We start from the raw sequence: 15,513 nt of genomic DNA, 5'->3' as shown, positions 1-15,513 counted from the left end.
TGGGACCTACCTCATACTGCTCTGGCCTACTTTTGACTTGGTGACATGTGCCTAGACCTCCTCTGGCCTCGAGGAAACTCAGAAGTGAGTAGACAGATTTTCTACCAGGCAAGTGTGTTTAGGTGTGTCCTGTTTTATAGCTTTGTACAAAAAGCACTGTAGCTTTTCCAAGACCACCAGACCTGATCCTACCCCTTTGAGGTTGGTGCCAGGTAGACGTGGCCTTCTGCTGCAGCACCTATGTCCTCTGCCAGCAGCATAAAGAGGCTGCCTGCATCTTTGTGCTTGTCCATGAGATGTACGTGGATTTGGGGCTCCTTGAGTCCCAGCAGAACTGGTGACCTATCCTTCTTCCCTCTTCGCTTGTGACTCGGAAGCCCCCACAGTCCCCAGACCTTTTGCCTCTCCATCTGACAACTGCTCAGGCATATTTCAAAGGTGTAAATTACTTGGTGAGATCTCTCTCTGGAAATGTGCATTTCTAGTCTTGTGGTTCCCTGGAATCAGAATAAGTGCATTCTAAATTTCGTGTCACTATTTGTTAGTTTGGTGAACTTGGGCAACTTAACGTAACCATTCTCATATGATGGAGATTTTAATAGTGGTGACTATGGCTTGCTTCACTCATTTGCAGAACTCTACTTCACAGGGTTTTGTGGGAATTAAATGAAATAATTTCTGTAAAGTACTTGGGTACCAAATGGATTAGGTGGGTAAAGGAAATGGGTAGAGTAATGGGTACTGAACACCCATTGAGTATTTAGTAAATGCTACTATTGCTGCGTCTTCATGGATGTGGGAGCTGAAATGTGCACTGTTAAACATCCTGGGGTGTGAATCATTGAAAAACTTCATAGCTGCTGGGGGTGTCTGAACCTTCCAAACCAGGCCTGGGGGCAAGTCTTCCTGGCAGGTATCTCATGCTGACCTCATGCTGGTCTGTAAGGGGGAAAGGTTGTTGCTGGTGAAGGGAAAGGCTCGGAGGGAGATTCCAAATTCACCAGCCAGTTTTCAGTCAGCTGGCTGGGCCCAGGGTCTTAGGCTGCAGCAGTATTCCGACTTCTTAAACGATATGAACTTCTGCTTCCTTCTGCACTGCATCCTTGAACAAATTAAAAGAAGTGTACACACAGAACTCTTTGGCCAGTGTTCACAAGCTGAGCCAAGTTCAGAGCTGAAGGTTAGACACGAAATAGCAAACAGAAGCAAAGCAGACAGGCGCTCACACCTGGCTGCTAAGAATGAACAAAACAGATGCCCGGAAAGTCGGGAAGAATTTGTATGTGAATGCAGAGTCTTATGGATTTACCATTTTTACTCCAGCAGCTCCTAGAAGACTTTCAAAGTGAGGGAATGCCCCCTTAGGATTTCTGGAGCAGTCGGGCACCTGCGTGGGGAGCCACGCCCAGTGATTCCCGGGAGGACTCTGATTTATGGAGAGAGGGATTCTGAGCTCAGCTGCATTCTTGTGGCTGGGATCAAAAGGGCTTTCTCACTGACCACAGATCACAACCCAGGAATCCTCCCTAGACAGCACATTCCTGAGAACAAATGCGGCCTTGGCCATAGCCCATGGGGTGGAGTAAGACTGGGAGGGCACATAATCCAGGGGGATGGCATTTTTAATACCCTAAATCCAGGTTTTATGTATCTCCCAAACAAGAGAACTGCAGGTTTGGGGAAAGTTACAATCTTCCCTTCTTATCTAAGGGCAACTGGTTTAGTGGAAAATAAGCTAACCTGAATTCTCATCCTGACAAATTACTTTACTTTTTTGGGACTACATTTCATCATCTGTGAAATGGGTATCTTGGGTTATAATCAGAAGGATGTTTTTAGGCAGTTTGCCACAATCCTCACCGCTCCCTATTGTCTCATCCATGCCTTGCTTTACTCATGTACTCCCTGACCCCATTAGGAATTTAAATTTGCAATCTCTGGACTAGATAATCTCTAAGCCCTGTTCTTCCCCTCCCCCCACCAACTCCCCAGCTGTAACTTTCTTGAAAATCGTAGTTGGGAATAGATTTTAGAATATTTGTTTATATAGGCAGGATGCTCATGTGTCTTCTGGACCAAGGTTCTTGGATCAGTGGGAGAAGGGAATGGACACAACTAGGGCTGGGGATGGGCTAGGCATGATGGTGTCAAGTCTGGCAATTCCAAAGCAGAGAAGAGCATCAGTGGGAAGTGGGAAAGCCTGTGTACAGGGTTGACACACCCAAGATATTCCACTGTTTGCTTTTCCTGAATCTTTTCCAGAGTTGGCTTGCTCACCTGTTCCAGGGCAACTTGGCCTTGAAAGCATCATTGAAGTTGTACTTTCTCCTCTGATGGGGTGTGTTAACCTGGCAGAAGAAAAGGATGCTGGGCTTCCTCCTGCCAGGCAACACCACTGATGCAATTCTCAGTTGCCTACATCTGTAATGAAAAGAAGAAAAAAAGTGCTTAATATAATTAGAACTCCAAATCCCCTTTTGGAAGATGGAAGAAATATTGTACCCAAAATGAGCTAGTGTAAGGAGGAGGAGGCTGTACAGAACTCCCTTTGTTTTTATTCCATTCTTGATGAAGTTACAGCCAAGGATTTTGTTTGGTGAAGAAACAAATTGTATAATACTTGTAAGTCTATAGAGACAGTACCAGTCATATTGGGTTGTATTTTTGGCACAGTAGCTTGAAGTTGTACTTAGATAAGAATCCTGTACCTAAGAGTAAAGTTGATACTTTGGTTAATTACAGATTTATCTCTTTCAATCTATTAAGATTGAACATTTGATAATTATGTGGTGTTGATAACTTGTCTTTCTCCCCAACCATGGGGCCAAGAGAAGACATATGGGTAGGGGGCTGGGTGGGTGGGGAAGAGTATTATAATGGGAGTATATGATTAATGGCTCTTAGCTCATCATATTATATCCAAAACCCAAGAAAAATAATATTCTGAATATACAACCATTAGCAGAGGGATGAGATCTCACTCAGATTGGGGACATTGGAAAAAAGAATAATGCATGCCTCTACATCCAACATTTTCTTATTTGTATTAGTACATTTGTCTTACAGCTTTCTTTCTGCAAAGAGAACTCATTGAATCAAGGAAGGTAGGCTATCCGTTTGGAAAGTGGGCTGTGCTAAGTACTGGAATAGAGAAACAAGACCCCTTGGGGATTCTAGCAATCCAGTGAGTTAAAAGAGACTCTTCCAAAGCAGGCCTTGTTGGTGGCCCATAATACAGCTAAGTGTCTATATTTCCGGGGCTTAGAAAGACTCTGAATATAGAAGGAACTTTCACTTTGCAATGAAAAGATCTTTCAAAAAATAAAACACTTATATTAATTTACAGGGATATAGATGAATTAGTCACTTGTCTACATATAGATGTAGATTTTTAACTAACTAACTAATTGATTGATTGATTAATTAATTAATTTTTAAGTAGGCTGCAATGTGGGGCCCGAACTCACATCCCTGAGATCATGACCTGAGCTGAGATCAAGAGTCAGATGCTTAACAGATTGAGCCATCCAGGAGCCCCAGATGTAGCTTATTAATGTAGTTTATATACCTATTCAAAATCACCTACCATATAAAATAATTTAAATTAGAAATACTGCATTTTTCACTATCAAAGTTTATGAAACAATTTTATTAAAACATTTCACCTATATCTGTGACATCCAATCCTTCTGAGTCTTCTAACATGATTTGAAACTGCACATAGTCCTCACCTCTCTGTTTCAGATACAGCTGTGGTTGAAATCTGTTCATCCCAAGCCACAGTTAGCCATTTACAGAATATTAGAGTTATTTTGTTTTTTATTCATTCTCTACATGTATAGTTGTGATCTCCACAATGTAACCTTTACTCTATGACTTTTATTTTTTATTAAGTTCAATTAGCCAACATATAGTACATCATTAGTTTTTGATGTAGTGTTCAATGATTCATTAATTGCATATAAAATTGTCTTTTGAAAAGCTCCTTTGCAATGATACATAATATTTGCGATTAATCTGGACTTTTTCTCTCTGCCTTTTTTTTTTTTAAACCAGCTCTATCAGGTGAATTGTGTAAATATCTCAGATTAGTTTTGTGTTCTATTAGTCTAATTGTTTATTGTTTGATTAAATAATGTAATTGAGAGCATGCTCTGTAAATATAAAAGTCCCCCACTCCTACACATGCATACCCTCACTGCTCTAAAAGTCCTCTGTGCTCCACCTATTCACCCTTCCCCACAAACCCCTAGCAACTGCTGATCTTTTTATTGTCTCATTAATTTTGCCTTTTCTAGAATGTCATATAGTTGGAATCATACTGTATGTAGCCTTTTTAGTTTGGCTTCTTTCACTTAGTAGTATGCATTTAAGTTTCCTTCCTGTCTTTTCATGGCTTGATAGGTCATTTACTTTTAGCACTGAATAATATTCCATTATTTGGATGTAGCACAGTTTATCATCTACACAAGGACATTTTCGTTGCTTCTAAGTCTTGACAGGTATGAAGAAAGCTGCTATAAACATGCACGTGTGGGCTTTTTATTTGTTTGCTTATTTGTTTTTTTTTCATAGACATAAGTTTTCAGTTCATTTGGGTAAATACCAAGGAGTGCAATTGCTGGATCATATGGTAAGAATATGTTTGATTTGTAAAAACTGCCAAACCGTCTTCAGAGTGACTGTACCATTTTCCATTCCCACTTGCAATGAATGAGAGTTCATGTGCTCCACATCCTTGCCAGCATTTGGTATTGTCAGTGTTCCAGATTTTAGCCATTCTAATAGATGTGTAGTAATATCTCATTATTGTTTAATTTATATTTCCCTGATGACATATGATGTGAAACATCTTTTCATATGGTTATTTGCCATCTGTATATCTTCTTTGGTGAGGTATTTGTTAAGATCTTTGGCCCATTTCTTAATCAGGTTGCTTGTTTTCTTGTTGAGTTTTAAGAGTTCTTTGGATAAAAATCTTTTATCAGATGGGTCTTTGCAAATATTTTGTCCCAGTCTGTGGCTTGTCTTCTCATTCTCTTCACACTGTCTTTCACAGAGCAGAAGTTTTTTATTTTAATGAAGTCTAGCTTATTAATTATTTCTTTCATGGATCATGCCTTTGGTGTTGATTCGAAAAAGTCATTGCCCAACCCAAAGTCATCTAGGTTTTCTCCTATGTTGTCTTCTAGGAGTTTTATAGTTTTGCTTTTTATATTTAGGTCTGTGATCCATTTTGAGTTAATTTTTTGAAAGGTGTAAGGCCTATGTTGAGATTCATCTTTTTTTTTTTTCCTGTGGATGTCCAGTTGTTCAAGCACCATTTGTTGAAAAGATTTTCTTTGCACCTTTGTATTGTTTTTGTTCCTTTGTCAAAGATCAGTTAACTATATTTATGTAGGTATATTTCTCGGTTCCCTATTCTGTTCCATTGATCTGCTTCTCAATTCTTGTGCTGTTACTACACCGTCTTGATTACTATAACCTTATAGTAAGTCTTAAAGTCAGATGTCAGTCCTCCAACTTTATTCTGCTCTTTCAATATTAAGTTGTTATTCTGGGTCTTTTGCTTCTTAAACTTAAGAATCAATTTGTCAATATCTAGAAAATAACTTGCTGGGATTTTGATTGGGATTGCATGAAATTTACTGATCAGGTTGGGAAGAACTAACATCTTGACGATATGAATCTTCCATGCATATGGAATATCTCTCCATTTATTTAGTTTTTCTTTGATTTTATTCATCAGAGTTTTATAATTTTCCTCATATAGATCTCATACATACTTTGTTAAATTTATACCTAAGTGTTTCATATTTTGAGTGCTAATATAAATGGTAATGTGTTTTTTAATTTCAAATTCCACTTGTTTGTTGCTAATATATAGGAAAACAATTGACTTTTTGTATGTTAACCTTGTACCCTATAACCTTGCTATAATCATTTATTAGTTCTAGAATTTTTTTTGGTGAATTCTTTCAAATTTTCTACATAGATGTTCATGTCATCTGTGAACAAAGACATTTAATTTTTTTCTTCTCAGTCTGTATGCCTTTTATTTCCTTTTCTTGTCTTATTGTATTAGCTAGAACTTTCAGTAAGATATTGAAAAAAAGTGGTGAGAGGAAACATCCTTGTCTTGTTCCTGATACTACTGGGAAAGCTTCAAGTTTCTCATTACTAAGTATGATGTTAGCTGTAGGGTTTTTGTAGATATTCTTTATCAAGCTAACATCATAGTTCATGGACAGGCATTGGATTTTGTCAAATGCTTTTTCTGTATCTATCAATATAATTGTGTGATTTTTATTTTTTAGCCTGTTGATGTGATGGATTATATTAACTGATTTTTGAGCATTGAACTAGCCTTGCATATCTGGGATAAGTCCCACTTAGATGTGGTGTATAATTCTTTTTACCCATTGTTGGATTTGAGTAACTTGTTTTTAATCCGGTGCTTCCCAAATAGATTTCACTATGGAACCCTTTGCATAAAGCAACTGCTAACAGATTGTGTAACAGCAGGCCTGTGGCACTAATCTCTCAAGAAAAAGTGGAGAGAAAGAAATGAAGAGGAGAGATGCCACATAGAATCTGGAAGGGTCCCCATGGTCTTTAGGGAATATGTATAGGCACTTTCAGGTACATGTAGGAAAAAGTCAAGCATCAGAAGACATTTCTTTTGTAAAGAGGAATCTTAGTATTTTGTGTGCTCCTCTAGGGTACCTGGTTATGCTAGAGTCGGCTGCCAGGAGCATGTGTCTGTGAGGCCTGTAGAGACACCTAAGAGAGACCTGGATCTCCTTTCTGACAAAGGAGACCAATAAGTACAGCCCCATTACTTCTGAGAAAGCAGGGGAGACCTGTGAAGGGGTAAAGGTGGTAAGTGAGGGATGGTTCCTGGTGTCACATGAGGTGACATCACTCAAAATATCTATCTTGGGACCAAGACTCCCCCCCCCCCCACCTCTCTCAACCCTGGTCTCAAGAAAACCTTTCCTGCAGAAAAGGAATTTTGGAAACATTATTTAAATGTACAGCAGCCCTTTTTTTTGTAACTTGATGAAAAATTTTAAACCTTGTGGGAGGAGGACGCTTTCCCTAGCATGACATAGTCACCAGCCACGGCAGAAGAATGACTTGGTTCACCTGCCTCTTGGTGACTTCAGACAGAGAGTGCTAGGAGCACAGCTTTAGCCAGGAAGGGTAATACCCCTGTGAACCATGTGGGGAGCACAGAACATAAAGAAAGAGAAGAGATTCCAGGGGATGGTAAAGAGGAGGGGCTAAAATGGTGGACAAAGAGCCTTGGTGAGACGCAGAGAAGACCCTTGAATAGGAAGGAAGGTGCTGTGGACTGTATAAGTCAGATCCCACAGCCACACATTTCTTTAGGTCACCCTAAAATTGATATATCTAGGGCAGAAGTCCCCAAATATCATTGGTGACCAAGAAACCGTAGATAACCTTTGAAAAAATGCAATTCCAGGGAGCACCCCAGGAAATTCAGAATCAGTAGATATGTCCTGAATGGGTTTTTAACAAGTTCCCCAGGTGATTCTGATGTGCATCCAGGTTGAAGGACTACTAATGTGAAAGAGGGGCAAGACTTTATATTGAAAATATTTCTTGAATTTAAAAATATCTGTTGTGAAGTAAACTTGGAGAAATTAAAATGCACTCTCTTAAACTCATAGTGCTGTTTATTAAATGCAGAAATCTTATTTTAAAAAAATCAAACAATTGCACTTACTGAATGTTTTAAAGAATCTCTTATTCATCCATTTGCCTGCAGACCTGGATCCTCCCCTTTCTCCTCTACTCCCATCCCTTTCCTCATTTGTCCTTGTTTGAGACAATTTCCAATTTGTAATTTTAATTTTTTGCTCTTGCTTGGATTATCTACACTTTGATACTTTTTAAATAATCTTACTCCCCATTTTTGAGTCATTGAACTGGAAATGGTCAGGGGCCACTTTTCTCATTTTAGTAATAGCATTCATGATACCGGAGAGCTGGACTCTATCCTCAGAGGTCAATTTCATGCAAGTCTCACCAGGCAAATCCATCTGAAAGGAGATTCTGGCCAAGAGGGAACACACTGCAAACTTGACACCTCCAATCAACCTCATTTATGGTAGTTCCCTTTTAGATTTTGTCATTTGCAATAGATAGCTGTCTTATATTTCCTGTGTCATTTTCCAGAAATTTTGCACAAGATGTTTGTGCCTCAGTTTCTCCATCTGTAAAATTGAGACTATCATGTAATATTACACATTATAAACTTTTTGGAAAGGATATTGTAAAGCAAGTGTGGCTGGTTCAAGTGTAACTAACCCAAAATGTGTTTATCATTTAGAATGGAAATCTGCAAAGAACAATTTGATAGTAACTGCATTTTCAATGAGCGGCTTGAGGTCACAGTTCATAAACTAGTCCTGCACCAGTTGGGTCGTTTTCTGCAGAATTTGTAAACTGAAAAGATGGAATGCTCTCTGCTGTGTAAATTTTGCCTCTGCTATTTCTTACGACTGCTTTCCCTAGAGCATAAGTGACCAAAGCAGCAGAGTTAGTAGAGAAAACAGGTGTGCTTGTTCAAAGGAGGAAAGTAAGTGTATTCATGAAAATGATCTTCTCAGCACCCCGGCCTCTCTCCAGGAGAGATTCACAATCCAGGCATCCCTATGGGCACAACCAACTGACTGGTGCAGAGCTGGCTCCTTGCATGGATTTTTCAACTTGTAGCTTAGCAAGTTCAGGACCAAAGATTGACTGCTGCCTGCAGCATAAAAGATGCATGCTTGTTCTTTGTGGCACTGCAGAGTTCCTTTGGTTTTAGCTTGTTGAGATTTTGCCAGTTAGAGTAAGAGAACTGTGCTTACCTGGGTACCTGCCTTCAAAACTTGAACCTTAGAGATGCTCATTGGTAAGTAAGGCAGATCAGGAATTTATGTTTTCATTTCATTTCAAAGCTATTTCTTTGAGAATCTAGGGCTATAGGGGATGGCAAACCAGGGCCAAAGCATAAGGGATCTTAATGTTTAATCTTAAAGGAGCATAGCAGACTCTCAAAGGGATGCCTACACAGTGCCTAAAGGGTCACATTTTCTTGGTGAAGACAATAGGGCCCAGGTTCTGTCTGGTCTTAAGATTTGCAGGTTTGGAAACTGGGTTTTGTCAGAACCTAGAAACTCTTGAAAACCATCTCATGCCCACAAAACTAACAAGGGACGATGGCTTGACTTACGCTGAAAAATTATCTGCCAAGTGGACTGGATACTCTTACTGGTGGGATGAAATATTTGTAGTAATTTACAACAAGAAATACAACTCTCAAGGGTACCAGGCATTTATACCAGCTTTCCTAACACTTATTTCTGTAGGATGGCTACAGAGGAGGCTAAAACATAATCAGAAGGTTGTATGTTGAACATGGACACTGATCTTGTCAATATCAACATTGAGTGCGTCTAGTCATATAACCTGATGTGTCTGTCTACAGTATCAGAATTCATGCCAACCAAACTGGATATTTGAGCCAGGGGGTCAAGACCTCTTCTGAAAGGGGTAGTGTTGGAAGCTTCCTGTCACATTTGAATTATCTCATTTTTTTCTGTATTCAGATGACAAATTTCTTTCCTCCCTCAGTGTTTCTCAAATGTGTCCTATGGTTCACTAATCCTACCTGATTCTTTGGGAAAAAAGGATTTTGTGGTTGAAAAATTCACCACTGCATACCGTATCTCATTTTATGGGTTCACTATGCTCATTAGCACTTTTCTCTAGGAAAGCAACTTTGCTTAGTAGGATAGGGAAGATTTTCTGAGAACCTACATGAACCATTACGAGTTCATATTTGTAATGGCTTTTAGGGGTTAGCAGGTGGTGTGGTGGAAAAAGGCCAAGCTTGACATAAAAAAACCTGGGTTCAAATTCCAACACCGTCCTGGTGTTACATTGGGCACCTGACTTCAGCTCTCCAAACTTCAGATTCATTTTTATCAATTCAAATGGGGATAATGATGCCAGTTTGTAATGTCATCATAAGGATTAAGTAATGATTGGATAACATCCAACAGCTCTAATCACTGTACTGAGTCTTTTACATGCTTGTTTCTTATTAATCTTCCTAAACAATTCTATGTAGTAGGTGCAGCAGAAGCAGAAACTAAGGTGTAGGGAAATAAAGACACATGACTAATAATAGTGGACCTGGAATTTGAATCTAGAAGTCTATTTTCTTTCCTACAATGCTACATGCAGAAGCCTAGAATCTAGCACATAAGTATTTTATATATGTTTTCTTTTTATTTAACATAATGACTAGACTGATTCATGTTAAGTATGAAACTATGGAAAAAGGCAGAGAAGATAACCCTTTGGGGAAGAAAAGCTCAAGCCAGGGAAACCCTATATATTGCTTAACATAAATTTTTTATTAGACTGTGTTTAGGAAGGTCCGCATGATGTTGGTAATCACTGCCTATAGATTTTTGGTTTTGTTTTGTTTATATACTATTATACTGGATTGAATGTTCCATATTGTCAAACTGTGTCATATCTTATAGTGAACATTTGTGGTCACCCAACCTTTTGGTGATTTCCCATATATGAGGCTTACCTTTCCAATGTAGAAGGCAGAAAATGCATATCTTAGATTACTCTGTGGCCAGGGGGCAGGTCTGTGACCTGGGCTCTATGACACAGCCCATGCAAGGTAGATTTTGCTAAAGTTGATGGAAGAGATATGCAGGGGAGGTGACAGTGGCGTATTTCCTGGCCTCCAGTCCTAAGGGTCTTAGGTATTGAGTATTGGTGCAGTGGTATTTTCCTTAGAGACATCCTTATGCTGTGGCTGAGCATTATTCCTGGCCATGTAGCTTCAGGGTTTGGCTTCCTGGCCCTTCTGGATAGTCCTGAGATATGTACTACTGTTTAATCAATTCCCTTTTTCCATTTAAACTTGCCAGAATGGATTCTGTTGTTTATAACTCAAAATTGTCACTGATAACACTGTCTCGTTGCAGTGCCCGATCCTCTACTAGGTATATGGTAGATTCTCAAAGAATAATTGCTGAATGTGTAAATGGAGGGCAATTGTGAAACTGTTTAATGGTGGTGGTGGTGGTGGTGATGGTGATGGTGATGGTGTGTGTGTGTGTGTGTGTGAGAGAGAGAGAGAGAGAGAGAGAGACCCCTGCTCTATCACTTTTCTTAGCTTTGATCTCAATCCCTTGGAAACTTTACGTTGGGGTTTGGTATGATACATTTTTGTTTCTGCCTGTGACTTTGGAATGTAGGAGCATTGTAAATATTAAGTCCATTCTTCACTTTGTTTTGAGGGGCTGTTACTGAAGATATGTGGATAAATTTATACCAGGTTTTCCTCCTTTAGAATTATGTGGACAAGTTTTCCTCATTTCTGCTTGTCAGAAGAAAATTTGGAATGTATGAGGTCTGGGGTTAACTTTTGAGTTGAAGTTGACATTTTTCTAGTTAAGAATCTTCCTGAAAATTGCTTCATTCTTCGAGAGATGTTTAACAATGAGTCTCAAAGAGTCACAGAAAGAGTTTTCAAATTCATCATTTTTGTTTCATATTTAAAAATATATTTTATTGTTTATAAGGGATTATTCAGAAATTGATCCAATTTAGTCTTACATTTTGTGGTAGTTAAGGGATAGTAGATCCTTGCTTGACATCCATCCTTTAGACCCTAGGAAGCCCCAAATAACAAAGTTTTATGCCTGAATAACATTTAAGATTTATTCCAGAAGCTATATAAAATGGGACATTTATGTGTTGGGCCAAACTTTCACTTAGTTGCCTTAAAAATTTTGTAGTTCTGTTGGAACATCCATTGGTTTCTTGGGGATATCCTTGAAGAGGAGGTTTTAAATAGAAAAGCCTTACTAAATTTTGGATTTGGCATTCTACTCAGAAAGAGGCAAAAGGAGGACAGTGAGTAGCAAGGAAGGAGACCAGAAGATCATATCACCACCTCCCCTCTCTCTCGGGCCAGAAGGAAGACTGGCTTCCCTGGGGGAACCCACCATTCCTGTCTGGTCCCTACTACACATAACACTTAAGACCTTCTCCAAGAGAAATGTCTCTTTCCTGAAGTTTTAAGATACCTTCTGTATAATTTGGTTATTTTTGGTTCAGATAGATGTTAATTAAGGGAAATTTCACCCAAAATAGCTAACACATATGAAGTTGTTTTGTGAAGGTTATTTTTTCCCTAGAGGAACAAAAAAAAGAGAACTGATGGCCTTGTAATCACACACTAGGATGCTCTTAAGGGTCTGGCTTATCTGGAAAGAGGACATTTAACAGATAAAGTCGACACTCCATTTTAATCCCACCCCCAGCAGAGTCAAGTTTTTGTGGCATTTCTCTTTGTCAGGAATTAAGGCTGAAATGTGCAAGAAACAGGTTTTTGTTTTTAAAACAACAGCTGCTAAGCAATCACTATCATCTACCTTCTGTTACCAAGTTTTGGGCAGATAGTGGCCGAGTGGGTACTTCCAGGAGCTCTCCCATATTTTGGTGCTTTGATCCCACAATAATCTTTGAACATCTGTTTTTATACCCACTGAGTTGTTTCTCCTCTCATGTTTAAATAATGCACACACAATTTTATAATTCTGCAAGGGAAGTATAGTGGGAAACAGTATATTACTGTGTTTATAAAAAAAAAGTGCAATGGAAATAAATACTAATGTATAGTATTTCTTTCTTGGCATATCTGAATTAGATTCTTGCTAATTAGTTATATGTATATATATGCATATATAATACATATGATAAGATATGTATCATATTATATATATAAAGCACTAATATTTTAGTATATATGTTCAATCTAATTTTTTTTAAGATTTATTTATTTATTTGAGAGAGTGGGCATGTGCAGGGGTAGGAGGCAGAGGCAGAGAATCCCAAGCAGACTCCCCACTGAATGTGGAGCCCGCTTGGGGCTCGATCTGATCCCATGACCCTGAAATCACGACCTGTGCCGAAATCAAGAGTCAGACGCTTAACTGACTGAGCCACCCAGGCACCCTGTTCCATCTATTTTTTGTGCTTGGATATATGTATGTGAGTATACTAGTGTGGACTGAAAAATTATAATCATACTGTACTTGCTATTTTGTAATTTGTGTTTTTCTACCATATCATATCTCATTTTCTATTTTGTTAAATACCCTTTTAAAAATGATAATACTCTAGGGGTGCCTGGGTGGCTCAGTTGTTAAGCGTCTGCCTTCAGCTCAGGTCATGATCCCAGGGCCCTGGGATTGAGCCCCGCATCGGGCTCCCTGCTCTGCAGGAAGCCTGCTTCTCCCTCTCCCACTCCCCCTGCTTGTGTTCCCTCTCTCGCTGTGTCTCTCTCTGTCAAATAAATAAATAAAATCTTTAAAAAAAAATGATAATACTCTAATATAAGGAGGTACCACACTTTATTTAGCCAATCTCTGAATGTTAGACATGTATTTGTGTTTTAGGTATTCTAAAAAGCATATTTTTAATGTAAAAATCCTTGGATTTATCTCTGGTTAGGTTGTTGGGATATATTCCTAGAAATGGGATTGACAGGTCAAATGGTATACATGTTTTGACACATATTGCCAAATTGCCTCTAAAAGGTTGAAACAACTTTCACTCTTACTCATATTGTATATACATGTTGGTTTTTCTCTCTGTTTGTATTTACTGGTTATTATTGCTTTTCTAACCCCTAGCCATTTGTTAGACAAAAAAGAAAGTATCTTGTTGTTTTTAAATTTGTGTTTTGAGATGTGATAGTCTTATCTTCTATGTCATGGTTCCTAGAAACTCTTAGTTTTTCCTACTTAGCTTGTTTTAAAAGGGACAGACACTGCAGTGTTTCATATAGGGTAAAAGTTTATGTAGAAGTTTAAAGCTATGGTTGAGTAGAGAATCTACAGTTCTGTGGATGTCCAACTGTTATAATAAATACAGATAATATAAAATGGGCCACTTATATTGTTTCTGAATGCAGATCTTAGAAATGTATTGCCATTTGCAATGACGTGGATGGAACTGGAGGGTATTATGCTGAGCGAAATAAGTCGATCAGAGAAAGACATGTATCATATGATCTCACTGATATGAGGAATTCTTAATCTCAGGAAACAAACTGAGGGTTTCTGGAGTGGTGGGGGGTGGGAGGCACGGGGTGGCTGAGTGATAGACAATGGGGAGGGTATGTGCTACGGTTAGCGCTGTGAATTGTGTAAGACTGTTGAATCACAAACCTGTACCTCTGAAACAAATAATACATTATATGTTAAAAAAAAGAAGAAGATAATAGGAAGGGAAAAATGAAGGGGAGGAAATCGAAGGGGGAGACGAACCATGAGAGACTATGGACTCTGAAAAACAAACTGAGGGTTCTAGAGGGGAGGGGGGTGGAGGGATGGGTTAGCTTGGTGATAGGTATTAAAGAGGGCACGTATTGAATGGAGCACTGGGTGTTATATACACAAACAATGAATCATGGAACACTACATCAAAAACTAATGATGTAATGTATGGTGATTAACATAACATAATAAAAAAATAATATATGATAAAAAAGAAATGTATTGTATAATCAAATAAACTCAATGCGAAATTGAACAGAGATTTTTTGGGGGGGCTAACACCTGAGGAGATGTATCTGTGAATTCAAGGCTGTGTTAAACTTGGCTCAATCAAGATAACCAGATAGCAGCTTTCAAAGGAATGTAACACCCATCGGAACATATTTCTGTGTTCCCTCTTTCCCCATAAGCCTTTGGAACTTACATATGTGCACATGCTTTTTTGAAGTAAAACTATGGTGTTTCTGGACAATATGCAAACAGAGTCGCTTTGGGGTCAGCTCTTCATCTCCTACTGCTTCAACTGTGGCCTGAAGGTTGGGAAGAGAAATTATTATCCAGTTTTGTCACACAGCGAAATCATTGTAATGTAGCTAGGGAATGCAAACAGATTCTCTCAAAGCCTGGAGATTTATGCCTTTGATAGAGCTCTGAGAGAGCAACCTGCAGCCCTCAGCTAGGAACCAAATAGATGGCTAGTGGATAAGGGACCACCACAATTGGACAAAGCAGTTCTTGCCTTTATCCTAACATACTCCATCTAGTTGCTTTCCTTGACCATTCCCTACTTCTCAATCAAAAGTTAGTCCCCCCTCTGTGCATGTCTCTATCCTGCCACTGGCTACACTGGATGCTTTGTGATTATATTTTCATCAATCTGCTCAGGTACTACAGTGTGAGTCTCCTGCTTACCCATTTTTATACTTTAAGTCCATAATACAGTGCTTGCTGCATACCGGCACCAGTATTTGCATGATCTTTCCGGGATAAGGTTATCAGCCTTTGGCTCCTCTGCATGTTGCTCAGAAGGGCAGCTTCGAGTAGCATGGAGGCAGAGGCTTTGCTAGACCTGAGTAGCTCCTGGAGTCTGCTGTGTTTCACCTTAGACTCAACTCCTGCATCA

Source organism: Phoca vitulina, unplaced genomic scaffold (assembly GCF_004348235.1).
Source record: "Phoca vitulina isolate PV1807 unplaced genomic scaffold, GSC_HSeal_1.0 scaffold7, whole genome shotgun sequence".
NCBI lineage: Eukaryota > Metazoa > Chordata > Mammalia > Carnivora > Phocidae > Phoca > Phoca vitulina.
The sequence above is the reverse complement of the archived record's forward strand: the minus strand, read 5'-3'. Positions refer to the sequence as shown.